This window comes from Plectrocnemia conspersa, unplaced genomic scaffold (genome assembly GCF_051122295.1).
Source record: "Plectrocnemia conspersa isolate PC_06_02 unplaced genomic scaffold, ASM5112229v1 ptg000012l, whole genome shotgun sequence".
In the NCBI taxonomy this organism is placed as follows: domain Eukaryota; kingdom Metazoa; phylum Arthropoda; class Insecta; order Trichoptera; family Polycentropodidae; genus Plectrocnemia; species Plectrocnemia conspersa.
In genome coordinates, this window is record NW_028277176.1 from 17,429,564 (window position 1) to 17,439,304 (window position 9,741).

The 9,741-nt window shown below is 30.6% G+C and overlaps 1 long non-coding RNA gene and 1 other non-coding gene across 2 annotated transcripts; one reads left to right on the top strand and one right to left on the bottom strand.

The window, feature by feature from the left end:
• Positions 1 to 1,840: 1,840 nt before the first annotated feature.
• Positions 1,841 to 3,860, top strand: LOC148228451 (uncharacterized). Its single transcript, XR_015811600.1, has 2 exons — positions 1,841 to 2,512; positions 2,837 to 3,860. It is a non-coding gene; the product is annotated as an uncharacterized LOC148228451 (long non-coding RNA).
• LOC148228452 (small nucleolar RNA U3) lies at positions 3,641 to 3,860 on the bottom strand. The gene has a single exon (XR_015811799.1). It is a non-coding gene; the product is annotated as a small nucleolar RNA U3 (small nucleolar RNA).
• Positions 3,861 to 9,741: the final 5,881 nt, after the last annotated feature.

Here is a 9,741-nt window from a genome sequence, read left to right on the forward strand (position 1 = left end):
GACTTATTCTGATAATCGAGAGTATTAAATTGTAATTTTTGTTCATAAAAGACAAATTGTTTATTTACGATCAATAGTTTACATGGAAACTTAGGTAAGTTGGACTCTGCTGCAGCATGTCTCTTAACTACCATCGATGTATAAGAATCTTCATTCTTAGAAATTTAAAGGGTAAGTCAGAGTATTAAATATTTTTTCATAAGGAAACTGGTACTGCTGGATCTAAGAAAAACCGGGAACATCATATTTTCCTGCTTATTAAGAAGAAGAGAAAATCATCAGCGACAATATTGATTCATATCTGTGAGTTCATATAGTTGTAAATAATAAATCAAAAGTAAAGAATGTTGAGAAGGTGTTAGATATTTTTCTAGTTGTACTCACGTCAAGTTGTAGTTGTAATCATGTCAAATCCTGATTTTTGCAAATTTATTTATTTATTGTAAATCTTTAATTGTATCACAACAGGCGTTGGCCCAATGTGTTACAACTGGGTAAACACAATCAACAACTACTAAGTAGTGAAATATCAGACTGAACTCTTAATATCTAAATCAGTGACTTCAATTTTATTTATCATAAAACATTATTACAGATTGAAATCAATAGATGTCAGTTTGCACAACCTAGCTCGATTTTATTTTAATCGTTCATTTATTAAGATTAGGAAAATCTAGGAAAACCTAATGTATTTTATGATTAATTGTAATTGGTAACTATAATCTTAATATCTAATTCCGATCTCCCAGACACAATATATTGAAAAACATGATCCATATTTGTTTCAAACCCAAGTATTCGAGGTAATAGTTACTGACGTATATCACTAGTCTATCACATGCTTACAAAAAGAACTTGCCTACATTTAGGAAGACATTTTTTTAGTGATGTTTTAAAGACTGAAGAAGTTCCAATTCATAAACCAAGTAAATATCTGCACCGGTTTCAAACAAAAATACTACATATTATACGTAAAAAACAACCTGCAAAATAAATGGCCAAGGCTGTAACATTACGGTTAAAATTTACATGTCCAAAATTTCTGGTTGTAGAATTACTACAAACAAAAATACAATTTCATCATGTATATGTAGAATTTTTTTAGTGAAACTATCGTGGCAATCTGAAATAAAGTTTGGAAATATTTTCAACATGAAAATATCATAGTACGGCTAAATATCTAAAATAAACAATATTTTAAAAGTATTCAACGTCATTTAAGAAGTGCCCATAAATAAGATAAAAATGCAAATCTTACACCAAAAAAGGAAATTATTTTTCTGAGAATATCATATATTAAAAATACAACCCTTAAAGAAATTGTTAACAAAATTAGTTTGTGTTTAATGAGTTAAATTTCGGCATTTAATTGTAAAAAAAACATTGGGGTTAGCTAAAGTCTATCTTCAGATAAATACACATCTAAAATATTGACGTTATCTCTTTATACATATATGATGTATTAAATTAAAGTATTATAATAATATTTGAAAGAGTTGATGCTAAAAATTATTGAATCTAAGCATGGATAGAAATATAATAGATTATGACAAAATTCAAGAATTAAATGATGATGAAGATGGCAAACTAGAACACTTTGAAACTACTCACGAAGTAAGTAATACCGATATAGAAAACCATATTAAAATTGTTAATTTGTCTTACGATCTTTATATGAACATATTGCAGAATTTCCTAAGAAAAATTCTTATATAGGCAGTCCTATACACCAGTACCTAATAAGTTCCTGAAATGTGCAAGTAAAAGATACAAAGGTAGTAGAGCAACGTAGAAAAACACGGGAAAGTAAATACTTTAAAATGAGGCGTACTCTGTATTATTTCTTCTTCTTTTCTTAATATAAATCTCTATAGCATGTGTCTTTTTCTATTACGTTTCGTACTTAAGATATTCGTTCTTCGTTTGGATCCCTTATAGAACAAAAATCTTTTGACAAGGGTTCGAAGTGAGTTTCCAGTAACTCGTTAATATCATCATTGTTGATATTTTTTCATTAAAAATCTTGATTTTTATAAAAAAATGTGATAATCTGTAGGGAAAGGTCAGTTGAATATGGGGGATGAGGAAAAAATTCCAATTCTAATTTGTTTAATTTTGCTCAAGTATGTTTACAACATCGAATGTTTTATTGTTAATTTTCTATGTATGGTTTTTATTTCACTACAATATAAGTCCATTGTTCGCCTGGATTAAAAAATGACCGAAGAATATTTTTTCTGGATATAAGACCGGTTTTGAAGTTTCTTTGTTGTCTAAACATGTCCTGATCTACTCTGTTTATCATAGAGAATTCTTCTCACCGCAGATTGTGCTTCCCTTCAAGAATAGTTGTTTGTGGATTAGCTTTAACAATGTTTCTCAATCTTTCTTCATCACTAGTAGAAGTAGATCTTTAATTGGGCGCATTATCAAAGTTAATATCGCCAGTGCGAAATTTCCCGAATTAACGCCATATAGTTCTCTGACTAGCAGTACCCTTGCCAAAACAAATGTATATATCAGGGCTGTGGAGTCGTTAAAAAAAAACACGACTCCGACTCCGACTCCAATTCTGATATTTACCAACAACACGACTCCACTTCGACTCCGACAAAAAAGTTTAATTTCATCAGGTATTTTTGGTGTTTTTTTACACGTTTAATATTCATACGCTATACACATTCATTATTACACAATTAAAATTTCATAATTTAAAAAAATGCATTTTATAGAAAAAATGGTCTGAGTCGCTCATTTTTCACGACTCCGACTCCGACTCCAACTCCGGTCAAAACACCACGACTCCACGACTCCGACTCCGACTCCGACTCCACAGCCCTGGTATATATCTCTCGTGGCCTGCGCCGCATTGTATTTCAGTTAAAATCACCAATTTATCGACACCATAAAAATTAGCACACCACAAAAAAATATTTTTTATACTATGGAAATCTTGTTCCAATCACGGTCTATTTTCGACTAAGTAAAAATCGGCCACTTAATATGAAATAACCAAATATTAACTAATAAAGTTATGATAGTTTCTCAACGTCAACATAATCGCTCATCATTTATAGAGTTTTTTAGCAGTAATTGCTTCCCATGTTAATAGGACCAATTCAGATACATACATACTTCCATTTTCACGGTTATTTAAATAATCAATACAGGTTTGATAAAATTTATGATTTGCATCTTTGAATATATTGGCATTATTATTTTTCGATTTTTCTAAAGCTAAAATTAGTTTTTGTGTTTATTGGATTGAAGTTTATGCATAGGCTTACTATCTATGAAACTCGAAACCGCGAAAACTGAAAAAGGAGGTCATTTCGTATTTATCTGTCCTATTTTAGCTCACACCATCATCGTCAGATGATGGTGTGAGCTAAAATAGGTCAGGTTTTTTTGTGACGCTAGATGTGTTTAGTTTGGATGATGGGATATTGGGAGAGTGAATAAAGGTAGACTTGGAAGTTTCGTGTAAACTGGAACATTTGAATAAAAACTAAATACGTTTCAACTTTAATAAAATTCTAATCTAAATGTGCACGTAAATAAAATTGACAGTAATTAGCCAGAGTGAATTACTACCCATGAAGAATTAATATTATTTGTGACACTTTTAAAATCTGTTACGACCGCTCAGAAAGCGACGAGTCCCCATCCCGTCTACGATCCTGTATGTAGACGGTGAACGATCATCGATGGCTCCAGAGTTATTCATAGAGCAACTCTGGAGCCTGCCTCACGCTCAGGGACCCGCGCCACTTCTCATCGTCGCGGCTAGTGACTCCAGCATGGAGTGCACGTAACGGGTGAGAACGTACTACAGAAATGATCCTGTGAAGTACAGTCCTAACTTTACATTGTTTGATATCGACTATATGAACTACGTAATAGAAATGCTGCTTGCTAGTATCAAAAGATAGTGTCGCCACCTAGTAGACTTATAATGAATCTTGTGTGACTCACTGAATATAAAAATAAATATTTTTAATAAATAATATGGATATAAGTAAATATAAATGGATATAAGTAAATATTAAAATATAAATTTATTATATAAATGATAATAAAATTATTTTTATAATAAATTTATATTTTATTAATAGTAGTACAAGACTTTGCCAATAGATGTCTCTAAATAAAATTAATAATTAATCAACACGTGTTCGTAATTCCGTGGAATACAAAAAATATATGTACTGCACTTGAGTACATCGTACAATTTTGGTAGTTATAAATCCACAAATAGTACTATTGAAAAATACAATATTGATAATTATAAATCCACAAATTGCACAATTGAAAAATATTATATTGGTAGTTTTAATTCTATTAATAGTAGAATACAATATAAACAAGTACAATATTGATATGATTCACATTTTCTATGAACAATTAGCAAAATATGATTTTTTGACATTTAAACATTTGACATAATAATATGTGAGGAAGTGATTTTAATAAGTTTAGTACACAGCCTAGCGCTAAAGGCTGAAGTGTGTAAAACTATGGAAAGAAATACATTTGGTATGAAGCTGGGTGTAAACCACGTCTTGATATTAAACGGAAACTGACAGTGTGAACTAACCACTACTAATATTTTTAACACTACTGTAACAAAGTTGTTTCAAGCGAAAAGCTGTAAATGCGTTCTAAGTTTTATAAAGTACAACATCCAAAATGAGACTGCAAAAGGGTCGGTCCGAGTACAGGCTGCACAGGCGGTTGCCAGGTTGCGACATCGTGCACGCGATTAGAGACCATTGAGGTATTATATATTTTTAGTTTCAACATCAAGGTGGAAAATATTATCAAATACCAAAAACCACTATCCAGAATAATCCATAATCCAGAATAAATAAATATAATCCAGAATAAAAGTATTGATAATCACAAAAAGATCAGCGAAAACCATTATGCGAAGCAAGTGTAAACCCAACCAATCAGATGCAATGTAACTGCCAACAGTTAAAAAATCTTATAATATATTTTAAGATAAGAACGGATATTCTAATACCGCCCGAATCACCCATGACAATAAGAAACCTAACATGAGACATGTTAATCTTCTCCCATTTATCTGACCAGGCCCGGGGTCGGGGCAAAGCGAGCGAGGCAGCCGCCTTGGGCCCCGAACTTTAAGGAGCATCTCATGATTTTTTTTTACTTTTACAAATATTTTTTAAATTTTATTTCGTAAGTAAAACACGTCAAGCGACATTCTCAACAAAAAAATCGTAACGCCCGTCTTAGCGCACCCCGCATGGATACAACACGGTGCCCATAATTATATTCCCAATAAATTTATATTTCTTAGTATTTTGCAAAAAAACAAGGCCGTCTTCCACGAAAACACGTGCTGTTGTTTTCTAAGTAAACATATTTGTATATCGGTTGTCAACGGCACAGATGTATATTATATAATGTATATTATTTCTTTCACCATTTACCTGATTAACTATTATTTATATATATATGTAATATATTTTTTTGAGGAAAAAAGACAAAAAAACATGGACATTATAATTTTAGCGGTTTTATTTAGTTAATAAAATATTTCGAAATTTATAATTAACGGGTAAAAGTGATTTTGATTTTGATAATTAATTTTGCCGGGTGGCAATTAGACACAGATTGGAGAGAAAACGGCATTTTTATTTCGATCGTCAGATTTGGCTCAACCAAACCGTCATCTTGAGTCGTTATTTTGCCAATTTCGCAATCACAAAATACCGAAAAAAATGTTTGTGAAAAATGTAATTATTATAATTATATTGTTTTTGCAATATTTTTCTGAAATATTTACAAATTTTTAATGTGTTTTGATACAATTGAGCAATGATGAATTATTGAATTAATTTAAACGTAAAATATCTTTTGTTTTCAGAAATTCTATTACATTTTCAAAATTTTCTAACAATTTAAGACTACACCTTTATGTTTTAGGCACAAATAATTATAATATTATATATAATAAAAGGAAAACAAAATGATAAATTCAAGCATGTTATTTACTTAATCGGAAATACCACTTTGGCGGACAGATGATGTCGGTTCGAAATTATACATAGATTATGCCGCTGTAGTAGCATTTTTGTATTAGTTTAAATGAAAGTGATCGGTGAACAGGGCACCACCGGCCGCTGTCATCCCGTTGAGGTCCACCAAAAGAACGTGCTGCCCTCGGCCGCCGTCACGTCAGTTTTAACAGAATTCCGGCAAGTTTTAGCCATAGAGAATGAATAAATACATATATAATATATAAATAAGCCCCCTACAATTGTAATTAAATAATACATAATTGATTAATTTGCTTTATGGCCTGTCCTTTTTTCCTCTATCGCTCCGAGAACCCACGTGAATTGAAGCAGGTTAGTTCGCAAACGCTACTCTTTTACTATCTTCCATATAAAAAGGTATGGATGGCGGAAGTTTTATTTGAGAATTGGTCCATCAACTTATTCATACTTTCAAGTCAAGCATTATTGTCTGGAAAAGGAAGTTCTCTTTAAACCTTTCCTCCTGCTTGATAATGCTCCTAGGCACCCTCGACATCTTGATTATCTACGCGTATCTGCCTAAAAACATGACTGAAGTCCTACAGCCAATGAACCAGGAGGTTACGTTCAAAGAATACTATTTGCGCACTACTTTTCCCAAAGCTGTAGCAGTAATATATAGTGATAAAGTATCCCTTTGTGATTTTTGAAAACCATACAACATCTTAGACTTTATAAAGAACATTAAACTTGCTTGGGAGGGAGTGACAGAAAAGTGTTTGCAAGGTACTTGGAAAAAATACATAAAACGTTACGTATATAAAAGTCATAAATCAATAAATTGTGGGACTAGTCAATGTGTTTAATTTATATGTTGTTGTGAAAGATATTGAAGAATAAGTGGAATATACCGAGGGAGAGCTAGCTAACGAAGATTTAATAGAGCTGGAAGCGCAGCAGCACTTGGAAGATAAAGAAGAGAAAATAATGGAAGAAGTGCAAAATATTTTCTTAGCAAAGGGTATAGCTGGTGTATTTTTAAAAGTGAATGTGACTATATTTGAACTAGATGCTATGGATCCGAATGTTAAACGATTCAGTAAAGTGGAACAGCAAGTGAATGAACTTTTACGATGCTATCATGAAATTTATTAAGTAAAAAAAATACAAAACAGACCCTCACTAACAATATTCCCAGGACCCTTACTTCTAAAAGTACCTCCATTTTCTTGCCGTCATATTCTATACCCGGGCCTTTTGCAGCTCCTAATAACCCTGCTGATAACTCCGATGATGACACTAATGATTTTAAACGATTCGATGACTATAATGTTAATATTGTGCATGTCTTTTTTAATGATTAAACTATTATTTTAGTACATATTTTTTTTTTTTTTGCTGATCCCTATTCAGAATAAACAAAAACGATTCAGCTCCTCGCTTAACGACCTATTCATAAGAACGAAATTCGGTCGTTAAATGAGGAATACCTGTATTTAATCATAATGTATTAATATAAGGGTGAGAGAAAAACATATGTATATACATAATAATAAATTAATGTAAAGTTTATAAAGTGTCTTTGTGTATATTCTAGAATCTGGGAGAGAAACATTGAGGTTGTCACTAATATTCTCAATGCTTTATGAGACGAATAATACAATAAAAAGCCGACTCTAGAGTAATCTTCAAGTCGATTATCTATGAAAAACCTTTATTGATTTAAATATGATATTATTAAAGCTTCATATAAACACGTGTTTTTATATAAAACCTAATATTACAACATACCATAGTAACTTTAAGCAATACGTTGTCATAAATAAATTTAAAAAATCATATTAAAACCTTAATACAATAATCTGATTAGCATATAAAACTAATGATAGCTAAGCATTTATGTTTCACGATCTACTCGCAACCAACTATTTCATTTTCATAGAAATTAATAATATTATTAAAAATATTTATTAACTAAATCAAATACACGCTATTGCAAACAAGTGTACGAAAGCTCATTTATATACATACATGTATGTATTTATTATATATACATACGCACATATTCACATCGTGAATGCCGCCAGTACTCGTCGTCTATTCATCAAATTATCGATTGGTTATTTCTAAGGTTTCTAAAGACCAGTGGATGGACTTTTAAGGTTTCCATCCATCTTTGTTCATTGACAAATGAAATTAGGTACCGCAAGTATGCGAAATTAGGAGCCGGGCTTATGGAAATACGTATGTATATGCAATGTACCTGAGAAATCCGAGAATTTATTTTATAAACCAATATGTATAATAAATACATAATTATTTTAGAGGATAAAAAAGTATATGTTTCTAGCGTTTGTAACCCGCGTTATGTTTCTAGTAATATTGTATGCTTTAACATTTGAAAATAGACAGTGTTTCATGTAGAATTATTTTAATCTGTCAGCATATATAAATGTTTTAGATTATCTGCTCTTGGAACTATGTCTAAGAATCAACATTATTTCCTATCACATTGAACCACGGTCTTCTGAATTATTTATCGTCTGCGAAGGCAAAGCGAATCAAGAATTGAGGTCACTTAAAGCAAAGATGCAAATCAATAGGAATAAATAGTGTCAGAATAAGTACATTCTAACATTAAATATGTCTGTCAGGACTTAAGTGAAAAATGATCAGACTAATGCAAATTATGAGAGATTGTTACTGAATCTAAACTACTTGTATTTAAATAATTGCTGAAGTGCCCACCTAAACAAATCGTAAATACAAAATAGTATATGTGATGAGATCAGAGTTTTATGACATAAAATAAAGTATTTAATCCATTGAAGTTTGTACTTTTTTTTATTTCTTTCACTTTGACTTATGTTTTATTAAACAAACAAAAAAATACATGCATCATTAGCAGATATATTGCTTCATAAAAATGTGCTTATTAAATACCACTTTCGATCATTAGGCGGAATTATCCTATATTTTTCGATGCTGTTGATATTTAAAGCGTTATTTTATTGAGTCATCAGATCAATAATGAGTTATGCACTACTAGTTTCACTTCTCGAATTTCTGTAAAAATTAGTGCCAAATCAAAAATTCTGATTTATCGAGAGTTTTAATCGAGTTTTTTTGTTAAAAATTATATTTATATGAATATTTTTAAATCATTTACAACCGCAGATTTTTTAACAACTGTATAAGAAAGGATAGGTCCGTTCCAGATGTCGAAAATATTTAGGTAGTAAAATATTGTTTATGTTTTTCTCAACTACTATAATCGTTTTCTTCCTTGCTTTGATAATTTAAACTACATTAATAATCGAATAAGAAAAAACACTCCCTGTGGGAATCGGCAGATTGCAAAAATGTATGATGGCTTTTCCACAAAAAAAGAACAAGGACGGTTAATTCCATTTTAGATGGTATGTGCTATTCAAAAAGTTACTTTAGATATATTTTAAAAAAATGATAAATATTTTACCATTATTTAAGTTATTATATATTTTAATTACTATGAATAATATAATTAACTTGCTAAAATATGGTCAAAAAACAGTACAGATATTTTACATATATTAAGTTATCTACAATAATATACTGTATTATTATAATCCCATACTTTTTATTTATCAAAAGTTTTTGAAAGTACCTGAGAAAATCGTAGAGTTAAAAAATATTCTCATTTTTCAAGAAATATAAAACATCGAGAAACTAGAATGCTTATGTACTATTCCAT